This window comes from Protopterus annectens, chromosome 5.part1 (genome assembly GCF_019279795.1).
Source record: "Protopterus annectens isolate FY-2018-M chromosome 5.part1, PAN1.0, whole genome shotgun sequence".
In the NCBI taxonomy this organism is placed as follows: domain Eukaryota; kingdom Metazoa; phylum Chordata; order Ceratodontiformes; family Protopteridae; genus Protopterus; species Protopterus annectens.
In genome coordinates, this window is record NC_056736.1 from 32,597,016 (window position 1) to 32,609,870 (window position 12,855).

Below are 12,855 nucleotides of genomic sequence, written 5' to 3' on the forward strand. Positions count from 1 at the left end.
CTTGTAGGGAATCAAAGATCTTCACTCCTTCTGGCAAGGTGATTTTTATTCTTGCAGAAAAAATAATTTAAGCTTTAATATTGACTTTTTTCAAGGACTTAATTAGAGGAACACACTCCTTTCTTCTGGATATGACTGCAGAGGTGTAGTCATTGTCAAAATGAATAACTTTTTCACCCACCTTGATAGGGGAATTAGTCCAAGCTGATTTCAGCACTAAGTCCTTGTCTTGTGAGGAAAGAAATTTAACTATTATAGACCTGGGATTATATGGACTCAGAGATGAAGCTGGATTTACCAGGGAGTGATAAAAAAATATATATATTAATACATCAATGTTTTTTTTTACTATGATATTTATTTTTTTTAATACTCCCATCCATATACTCCCAGTAGTATAGTTAGTACTTATCTGTATTTCAGTTATTATTTATTGTTTTTTTTTCTTTTTTTATTACCTTTTGTATTACCTGACCTGGACTTTTGCTCACTGCCTGTGTGTGTTGTTATTTGTGTGTGTTATTTTTATTTTCTATAACCTTACTTTAATCTGCGGAGCTTTTCTCCAAGGGCCTCCACTGAAAATGGACATTGATCCAGCTGGACTAGCCCGGTCAACAAATGTAAAATAAATAAATAAATAAAAATAAGCACTATCAATTCCAAAAGAGAGGGATTCAGACATGTTTAATGCTGATGAAAACCATTTATTGAGGAACTGAATAATCTTAGCACCCTCTTCTTTCTCAGGAAGTCCATATATTCTTATGTTATTCCTCCTTGATCTACTTTCAAGGTCTTCTAGTTTCTCAATCAGCCTGGCATTTTGTTTCAGAAGCAATTCATTCTGATGTTTATTTTCTGTCACTCAAGTATCCAGGTCAGTTACTGTTTCCTCTAAGGCAAGAATCTGTTCAGATATTTTTTTACTATTCCATTTGGGTCTATATTAGATCAGCGAATGCTTAAAAAAGCGAACGCTGATTGATCGACCTTATCTAAGCGAAAGCTTACAATCTCGAATGGTCAGATCCAAAACACATACACACAACACAAGCACACCAAACAAACAGAAATCCACACACATACGCCTAAAATCTGACACCTAACCCTACACTAAACTATGCACACACCACTAACTTTCCACTTACCTTAACAAAAACTCTAACCCTAAGGTCCGTCACTATCGCACACTCATCTCACCTGCTCCCTATCCCTAACTCACCTAAACCCACCCTAACCCTCATGTCCACACAATCGCACACATACCTAACCCAAGCCCTAACTCTAACTCACCTAACCCACCCTAACACTCACATCCACACAATCGCACACTTACCTGAATCCAACCTGTAACTTTCCACCACAGCACTGAAAATACCGAAGCAACAGACACGTACAACCAAAATCTTTCCCTAGGAAAAAATTTGGGTTTCTGTTGCTTCGATATCTTGAACATTCGCTAAAATAAGGTCGATCAATCAGCGTTCGCTTGTTTAAGCATTACCTGATCTAATATAGACCCCTCCATTTAGGAGTTCCAGTTGTTTACTGCATTCTTGTTTGATAATATACATTTTGTTTTCAAATTTGTCCATTTTTAGTGACAGTTCTTGGATGTTTGTTATTATAAGATGTAGCTCTTTCTTCACTGCAATCTCCTGGTGTGGGTCCTTCAAGTTGCTCATGTTGAGATCTCTAGTAGAAAACTTCTTGACAGGAATAATTAAAAAAATTCTCTTGACTATGTATGAATTTTTAGAAAATAATAAAGAGTCTATGTTAATCTTTCTTTTAGTATAGTTTTAGTTAGATTTTTCTAAAAATTAAAGTATATTTCCTGTCAGGATATTAAAATCTAAGCAGAGCTATGGATTTTTGCTGTACTCAGACTGGCATCTTGGCCACGCTCCCTGTAGGTGATAATATTTCTGAATACTGACACTTTCTTTGCATCTGTTGGTGGTAATATTTAAGCAATAACCGATGATGTGGTGTGGTATATTGAAGATTTACTCACAGTTGGAGTGGTTTAATCACAAGGGCAAAGCCTGAGTGATTAAATACAGCCAACCATGGGTAAATTTCAATATACCATAACCACGGAGTTGGTTATTGCTATTATACAATGACATTATTTAAGAAAAAAATACTTACTTTTCTTAAATAATCCCCAGGATTTACTATTCTTCCTTGCAGGACTAGCTCAGTTCTGCATGGAAGCGGCCATTTAGGAGTAGGATGGCAGTGCGCCATGCATATTAATAAAGGCACGCTGCCTGAGCTCCTAATCTTACACGGAGCATGTAATAGTGCAGGGGGCGTGTCTGAGAGCAGAGCTTTCAGAATATACATGCCCCTGCAAGGAAGAACAGCAGAAAGTCCTAAAAGAATGAGCGAGACTGCTCATAGGTATACTCATACTCCCAGCAACATCCCCCCACATGTACAAGAGCAATAGTTAACACAAAAAATATAAAGATACTTTTTTTATGAAACAGATTAAATTTAACCGTGTGTGTGCGGGTTTGCCCATCATTTAGCTATGGTTAATGCAGCTTAAATAGCAAAAGAGGATAAAAAGCAAGCTATATGCAAAAAAAGCAATATAGCAATAGTGTAGTGGGCAGAGCATTTACCTTACAAGCAGTCATTCCCGGTTCATTTCCCACTGCAGCACATTCCATTTTCCATGTCAAATCACATTATGACCAATATTTTTAGTTGCATAACCTACTAAATAACATATATTTGTGAACTGGAGTACTGCATTAAATGCAGATGTGAGGTGTCAGTGTCATAATGTTGCAAAGTCCACAGATAACCACATCTGTCCCATACAGTATATGTACACAGGAATCAGGGATACAAATGGAAGGTAAAATGTGTACTGAATGATAACTCCATACAGCTTCCAAATCCCCCACCTTCCTAAGAACCATTAAACATTACTGTCTAAATTAGTGCAGTGGTAAGTGGGAGTAAGCACTAGTAAGCAAGTGTAAGCACTATTAAGCAGTAGTAAACAGGAGTAAGCATATGTAAGCACCAGTAAGCAGGTTTAAGCCCGTTTGCGCAGGGAAAGCAATATGCACAAAGGTTAAACAATATTGAAGCTAACTCTCTGTAAGCATAGAGGATAGCATTGCTTACCCTTGCACAAATCCATGCAAACCCACTTACAAATGCTTAAATGTGCCTTAATCACTCTGTATGCAACAGCCGCTGTCCTGGCCAGAAACAAAATAAACAGCCTTTGCAGGTCTTGAACCCAGATCCCTATACACTAAAGTTACAGTAGTTAACCACCAAGCCATCACAGCAATACATAAAACTGAGGTATCACCAAAAAAATCCTCACTAAAGTAAAATCAAACTGAACATGTGAAAGGAATCAGTATGCAGTCATATGTTCTATGACCTACCACATACTATAAATATGTGAACTGGAGTACTGAAGTAAGGCCAGATGTGAGGTGTAATTGTAATAGAGTGTTGAAGTCCCCTGTTAAACACAAGGACCCCATACAGTGTACGTACAAATGAATCATAGATACCAGACATATATATAACATGTAATGAATAATAAATCAATGCCAAAAAGCAATTATAATGCATAGTAAATATTAAGCAATGCTAAGCATTGCACAGGCAGGTTTAGTAGGTGTAAGCAATATGTAGGCCAACTAACTCAATTTGCCCAGTGGTATACTCCTTTAAACAATGACAACATTAGGTAACCAGGTTTGCCCATAGCTTAACCTTTTCAAAACAATCCAATCATGGCAAAGTGAGGAAAATTAGCCCTACTTAAACCCAACAGGCGGGAATACATCTAATAACTGGTTGCAGCTTCCCCTTGCAGGCACCATGACAGGAATGGGAGAGGGAGTGGCTTTCGGGTGCAGTGCTGGGGCATCCAGGAGTCCAGAGTCATGGCAGGACTCCTTGACAAAGACCATGAGCAGAGACTGCTGCAGGGTCAGTACCAGGGTTCCCAATATAAAGTGGAAGCCTGGGACCATCTCATCCGTGACCTCACCAGTGCCACTGGCATACCCCCGAACTGGCGAGCAGGTCAGTCATCACTATGCTGACCTGAAGCGCCGGAAGGGGGATCTCTTGGATCAGTGAATCCAAGAGGCTAGGATGACAGGGGAGGACCCAGTAGTGTGTAAATATCACTCCACTACCTGTTTTATAATTGCCAGGTCATGTATATTATGGATAGGTATGGCTAAATATTCCTCTTATGTCCTCCACAGTGGCAAGTGAGCAGGCTGTAAACGAAGTGGCCCATGGCTGTCGATTGGAGAGGTTGCGATGCGAGGCAGGTTAGTAATAATCTTGCATGTATTGTCATAGGAAATAAATCTAACTGTATTAGAAAGTCAGTTGTCTGTATAACACCTGTATTGTATAAGGCAAGGACTGCATACATCAGAGAATATGGCAGGAAGAGTCTCATATAGGTTCTACGTAAATGAAAGCATAATAGCCTGACAATGAAGGTCTAACTGCTGCACTGCATGTGTTTATTCTGGTATCATATGATAATGTAGATTTGCAATTACTTAATAGTACTATTGTATTAAGCACTGTTACCCACACTGTGCAACATAAATTAAAAATGTGTAGGAATGTCTGTATATGAGTGGTGTAATCCCCAGAGATCAGCTAGTACAACTGGGAGACATGGACAGAAAAAAGTGAAAAGAAGGACAACAAAATCCAAATAGCACACACAACTGAGACATGAACTATTGTATTTTTAGCACTCACAGCCACAGTTCAAATCCTGGGAGTGGTAGTAGGTTGCATACAGAATCATACCCCACAACTGAACAGATATGTCCAGAATGTCCAGTATATTGGCCCATATCTGCTGCCTGTCATTGTGTCCCCCTGGGAAATCAGTGGGATGATCTCAGATGTATAGGCTGCAAACAAGAAATACAACTGACTGTCACACATCTATAAGAACAAACCAGTCACTCTAGCAACTCCCCAAACTGTTATGAGAGTAATAAGCCAAGTATGTCCCATCTACACCCCCATGTTGTCAAGCTGTGACCGGAGTGTGTACAGTAACAGAGTGAGATGTAAGTGTATAATACTAATGTAAAACCGGTACTTTGTGTGGCAATAGTCAGGTAGTACTAACAAACATTGCTCCCACAGGTACGTCGGATAAGAACACTGTGCCGAGAAATAAAAGCTTGATACCCTGTACTGGTACTGTTTACTCTGGTATTGTATGGCATTGTGAGTGTTGCAGTTGCTCTGAATAATAAGATATCACTGATCACTGTCACCTGCACTGTGCTACATAATATAACTGTCTAGGAAATCCTGTATAGAGTGTTGTAAGTCACTAAAGGTTGAAGAAGGCAATAGTCTACATATGTCCTGGTTCACCCGCATGTGGTCAAGTCATGGCCAAAGTCTGTGCAAAAAGAGATGGACAGGTATGTGCATAACATCAACCTGGAATCTGAGAGTATGTGTAGAAACAGTTAGTTAGTGGTAACAAACAATTCCTCCACAGGTATACCAGGTAAGAGGTGTATACTGCAGGTAAAACCAGTTCATGTAAAGAGATGTCGACACCCATATCACTGTCCAAACTAAGGCAATAATGTAGTGTAGTAATACTTGTAAGGTACAGATAACAGCACTGACTAGGAAAGTAATGCGAACTTCAGGAATATACTAGTTGTTAACTGACATCTTTCTCTCCCCCCACCATATCTCCAACAATACACTAAATACCCACCTCAGTTGGTACGTGATGACTTCACTGTCATGTTGGGACATAAGTCCTATTGTTTGATAATTATTTAAATTTGTTTCTATGCATATGCTATGTTGAAATACTCCAACATTCGTGGCATGGTGCCATCAATGTACCTGCATGCTGTTGTTATTACCACTGTGGTCCCATATATGCATGTGTTCCGTTTGCTATGTAACTGTTCCATATCTGGTGTCTGGGTTAATGGGAATATCTATGCATGCTGTTATACCTAATCTCGGAATGTGTTGACTATTACTAACCCACATATGTTGATAAACCATAAACACCATAGCACATATGGGAATGTGGGTCCCAGCAGACCCACCTGTCCCACCTCAGCTGGCCGTGGCACCAGGCACCAGCACATCTGGGTCCCAACCCGGGACCTCCTCGTCTTTTGGTCCTGCACCACCTTCGGGTAGAACCGCCTCAGGGGATGGTGAGGACAGAAACATGTCACCCGTTGCCAGGTCTGGGTCATGGTGCGTAGCGAGCTCAATAAGCAGTTTGGAGATCTGCTATGCTAGGTCGAGTGCCACGTGTCACGACTAGAGGGTCGGCCTGGCTCTCCGACTCAGCCCCCAGCACAGCCACCTTTGGGGTTTTGAAGCTGCAGTGGTGACTGCCCATGGGTGGGGACCTCAGTCCCACTGTTTCCACTAGGGGGCTCATGGGCTCCTGATTTCCAAACAGCCCTCCTCATCAAGGTGTTTACCCCCTACACGTGTCATATACTGCCCCTGTATGCATCTTGTTTGTCTTGTCTGTTAAACTACCCAACCTACCTCCCCAAATATACCTACTATCCCTCCCCAAAATCCCACTCTCACCTGAAAAAAAATAAAAGGGCAATCTGTTCCCAAAAAAAAATATCGCCCCATACATAGTTGTCCATTTTGCACACGTGTCCACTGGACACATGTAATCTGGTCTAATTGGCATCACAACATATTATTATTGGCCTCACCCCTCTCTCAAGAGTTTGAGGGTCCAAATCTACCTCCAAATTCAGTGTATATGCACAGCTGTTGCTGTAGAAGAATTGGGCAGCTATGGACCTTCCCTACACCATCCTGCACATCCCTAGCTATTTTCTTCACTGTCTTTCCTTCTTTGTGCCCCTTTTTCACCACTTTCCTATCAACTCTTTGTTATTTTCTTTTAAAGAAATTAGCGCAGGGTTAAGTGGGAGTAAGAACTTTTAAGCAGCAGTAAGCGGGTTTAACCTTGTTTGCACGGGGGTAAGCAACGTCTACACAGGTTAAGTGATTTAGAAGCTAAATGAGTATGAAAAACTATAACTGGAAGCAAAAGCTGGATAAATGCCTGGTATGCACCTCAAGTAAAAAAAAATGAAAATACCAATGGTTAGACCACAGCTGAAGATAAAAATGGAATAATCCATGTCAGGAAATAAATCACTTGCAGCTTCACAGTAGTGCCCTTTATAAAACCAAAAGTTGTAACTGAGATGTAGTAGTCAAGGTAGGAAACGGTTCACTTGCAGTTTCACACCACTTTATTAAACAAGAGTAAGCACTTTCGCAATCTAAGTCAGCTGGTCGCGTCTTCAGACTCATAAAAACAGTTAAAACATTGGTATTTAAAATATGGTTCAACCAATGAAAACACATATAGAACTATGACATAGACTAATTAAAATTGCATACATCAGTATATTAATTTGCCTTATATTCTGCATAAGATGAAATAAAATTAACATATAACAGACACATTTTATGTAATAATCCATATTACTTAATGTTTTAGTGGTCTGGATTTTAAAAAAGGTTTCAAGGAAACAGCATTGTTTAATCCATTAGACCTATCTGCCTGAAGTAGTAAAATCCATCTTTGTTCTGCTTCCTCTACCTTATTCCTTATATCACCTCCCCTCTTACTTTTATTTATTATTTCTAAAACCATGAAATTAAAAATATGTTTCCTATCTTCTTCTTCCATATGTTTTGCTAAAGCATTTGTGTCTTTTTTATTTCTTATATCTCTAAGGTGTTCAAGGATACGTTCCTTTAGACACCTATTGGTTTTGCCTATATAAAAGGCATGACAGACAGTGCAGAAGCTGAAATAAACCAAATTTTGTGTTCTGCAGTCAGCATAAAAATCTATATCAATTATAAATCCTAGTGTAGGATGTTTATATGTAGAAAAACTATAACTGGAAGTTAGCAGTGCTTACCTCCACACAACACACGTGAAAGAAAACAAAAGCTGGATAAACGCCTGGTATACACCTCAAGCGAAAAAATGAAAAGACCAATGGTTAGACCACAGCTGAAGATAAAAATGGAATAATCCACATCAGGAAATAAATCACTTGCAGCTTCACTGTAGTGCCCTTTATAAAACCAAAAGTTGTAACTGAGATGTAGTAGTCAAGGTAGAAATGGTTCACTTGCAGTTTCACACCACTTTATTAAACAAGAGTAAGCGCTTTCGCGATCCAAGTCAGCTGATCGCTTCTTCAGACACATAAAAACAGTTAAAACATTGGTATTTAAAATACTGTTCAACCAATGAAAACACATATAGAACTATGACATAGACTAATTAAAATTGCATACATCAGTACATTAATTTGCCTTATATTCTGCATAAGATGAAATAAAATATACATATAACAGACACATTTTATGTAATAATCCATATTACTTAATGTTTTAGTGGTCTGGATTTTAAAAAGGTTTCAAAACAGCATTGTTCAATCCAGGAGACCTATCTGCCTGAAGTAGTAAAATCCATCTTTGTTCTGCTTCCTCTACCTTATTCCTTATATCACCTCCTTACTTTTATTTATTATTTCTAAAACCATGAAATTAAAAATATGTTTCCTATCTTCTTCTTCCATATGTTTTGCTAAAGCATTTGTGTCTTTTTTATTTCTTATATCTCTAAGGTGTTCAAGGATACGTTCCTTTAGACACCTATTGGTTTTGCCTATATAAAAGGCATGACAGACAGTGCAGAAGCTGAAATAAACCAAATTTTGTGTTCTGCAGTCAGCATAAAAATCTATATCAATTATAAATCCTAGTGTAGGATGTTTATATGTAGATTTATTATATAAATAGTCACATGCTGTACAATTTCTGCAAGGAAAGTCCCCTGCCTATCAGATAGGATCATTCTTTCATTGTTTCTGGATTTATAACAGAGTTGCCTTTTTAAGGACGTCTTATTTCTAAAAGAAAAGCTGGGTCTATCTTCTAACAATTCTCTCAAGTCAGGATCCGACAATAAAACATTCCAATTCTTCTCAAAAATATTACAGAACCTTCTGATGTCACTTGAATAAGTTATAGGGAATCTAACTTTAAAATCATGACCTTCCTTACCTCCACAGAAACCCATGCAAACCCACTTACAATTGCTTAAAAGTGCCTTAATCACTCTGTATTCAATGGCCCTTGTTTTGCCCAGCAACAAAATAAACAGCCTTTGCAAGGAGCGAATGCATGACCCTGCACACAATAGCCAAAGTGATTTACCACTAAACCATGTCAGATATACATAACCCTGTTGATTTCGCAAACATATCATCCAGCCCAGTCAATCAACAGGATCAACAGGACAGGAAATGTATTTAAACATGTAGATGTATGCGTGTGTGTATATATATTTACATCTAAATAGATATAACATATATATATATATATATATATATATATATATATATATATATATATATATATATAAACATATATACATACATATGCATACATCTATAGCTATATATGTCTACATCTATATGTCCATATATATATATATATATATATATATATATATATATATATATATATATATATATATATATATATATATATATGTATATATATATATATATATATATATATATATATATATATATATATATATATATATCTCTGTGTGCAAGCCTAAATATATATCTATATAGGTATATGCATACATATATCTATAGATATAAAAGAGAACATAAAACCATATATATCCACATGCACGGTTAATGGGGGTGAGGGGGCCCAAACTACATACGTCTTGTACATATAGATATTCTTCCCCCCACAGCCAAACACATCTGCCCTGCAATACAATACCACCTGTTGCAAATCCCATAACCAGGACCTGACACAACATAGGCACAAGATGTTAACAGTACTCCATCCCACCTGTATGATGTCAGGCTGGTATCAGTAACATATCATGCAGTACAGTCTGGCTACCATAGGGAATGTACAATGTGGAAGCAGTCAACATTCCTAAGATACATATACACAGACACATATATGCTGATACACACACACACACACACACACACACACACACATATATATATATATATATATATATATATATATATATATATATATATATATATATATATATAGAGATATATATGTAACTACACATACACACACACAGATATGTATAGGATGATACATATGCAGAAGGTGCGCACAATACGGAACAGCCACTATGCCTACAGTTGCCACCTGACCAACTGGACACTGTATGAGCCACCAATACAAATGACAATTGTTGACTGCAACATATACCCACAGAGAGGTCAAAGGATATAACAGCACATACAGGTTTGCATACATCGGAAAGCTTTATTTGTGCACTATTACAGTTGTATATGCCATGTCATATAACTGTTTAGACTCCGACATACATATAAACAGAGTAATGCAACTGTGAAACAGTAATATTAATACAGTAGTCTAGAAAGGTTGACATATGTTGCTGTCCAGGCCGAGGCCTTCAAGTAGTACAATAGTAAAGACAGACTGGGCCACATGATAACATTCAAGCAACAGTAAGTAATGCATATGTATAGTCCAGCAGCCTCTAACTACTCTCTGTACACAATCTCTAGGGAGTAAAGACCTCAGTTGTCACAATGGGATGTATCTGTTACATAATCAGGCATAACTGACATCATCACAAACACACTAACAAACAGAACAGTCCGTATGGCAGAAAGCAGAAGGCCTGCCTTTACCCAAGGTGAATTGCATGGTAATGTACATCCAGATACCTTAAGGCAGCTTAACCCTAATGCCCTCACATGTTGTAACAGCCTAGGTTAGTTATGGTGCATCCCCCCCCCATAGACTGAATAATACAGGGCTATATACCACTGTTACATACAGTGGCCTCTTGCATGCATAACGGCACACATGCATTGTGTAGATGAAGCTCACACATATATGGACCCAACCCCACAATATGCGTGGGGGCCACAACAGCAGTGGACTGATGGCAGGAATGGCAGCATGACCTACTCACAGCCCACTACATAACAACCCCTGACAGCATGTCATATGTACAAAGCCTGGTATGTAGGTGGAGGACAGAGGTTGGAAAACAGGCCCATATGTGGAATACTGTTGTCATACACTAAGCAAGTTGCTGGTGTTACAGGATAGTCTGTGACATACCCTTAGTCAGGAAGTTAGAAACAGACATGGATGCAGCCATGTCCTGATAGCACTCAACACACACACTGCCAGTGACATATCTGACACAAGACCTGTGTGGTGGACAGACAAAACGTAATAGGCACACCTCTGGCCATCAAGTGGATAGGCCCCCAGTTGAGAGGTATGCAAACAGACTGCATTCCAAGTTAAACTAGTATGTACACACAAACCCTGTAACACTGGAGCTATACAGTGCATACAGCAACACTACTCACACTCTGTCTGTAGTTCTGGAACCCCCTACAAATACGTAACTGGCCTGAGTGTGCAGGTTCTCTTGTAGGAGGTATTGCTACTTGCTGTCTGTAACACTGCTGCCCACACACTGGAAGGATGCCCACCATACAGGAAAGGTAAATGGATCACACCCACATGATGTAAGGATTTGTAGTACTTGGTTGCCATGACAGTGATAATTGGAAGTACTACACAGCATGCTGCATGCAGGTAGCAAGTGGAGGACATTTATTTGTGCAGAGGACATCACCTGATCATGTGTATCACCAACAAAATCCATGCTGCAATCTATTCAAAGCAACTCAATCCATTTACTGGAGGGAGACCGAGAGAGAGAGATTGAAAGGCAAAAGCAAACAAAAACAAAGCATCCAGCAAACTATCCAGAAGAGACTTCATTCCCAGAACAGGTATGTGAAGTATATATGCATGTAACTGACCATAGTACTTGGTCCATAATAATGGGATAGATGATGTGGAATGATTTATATGTGCCATCAGGTGTTGTATGATCTTCAGCTGAACAACTGCTAAGGACAATAGAGTCTGTCCTTGTGGGTAGTGGGCTATACCCATCAACCGTGCAGAGTAGCACTGACTAATAAGATGTAAGCCATCATAGTGTGTGTTGTGTAATGGGAAGTATGTATATTACTGTGGCCAATAGCTGGTTGTGGAAGAAATGCCATAATGATGGACATGTGGGTTCCACAGCCCACCTCTTGCAGGATACTGAGTTTAACCTGTATTGCAGCATGCAGGAATGTCATAGGTGTGTAATAGGGTTACCTGCAATCTGGCCCCACATATAACCCCCTAATGTCAGGCTGTGTCCATATGTGGCACCTGTCTGTATTTTAGCAAGGCAGAACAGTGCAGCTGTGCAGGAAGGTGTTGTGAGATTGTGGACCTGATGTCTGAATGTTCCCCATATATAGGTTTGCATATGTGTACATATGTGTATATATATATATATATATATATATATATATATATATATATATATATATAGAGCCTAAGCCACACTATAAATGAAAATCAAAATCAAAAAAAAAAAAATGAAAAAAAAAAAAAAAAAAAAAAAAAAAAAAAAAAAAAAAAAAAAAAAAAAAAACAAAAAAAAATGGACATACTGACGCTATTGTGGCTTTTATTATTAGCCCTGTGGTGTGGTGTTAGGTCATGCATTCAGGTCAAGTGTGCTGTGGTTTTATGTTAGGGGTTAGGGTTTAAGTAAGTGAGGGTTAGAGGGTGCAGGTAGGCATGTATGCAATAGTGACAAATATTGGGGTTAGTTTAAGTGAGTTAGGTTAGGAGGCCGTGGGGGTGAGTGTG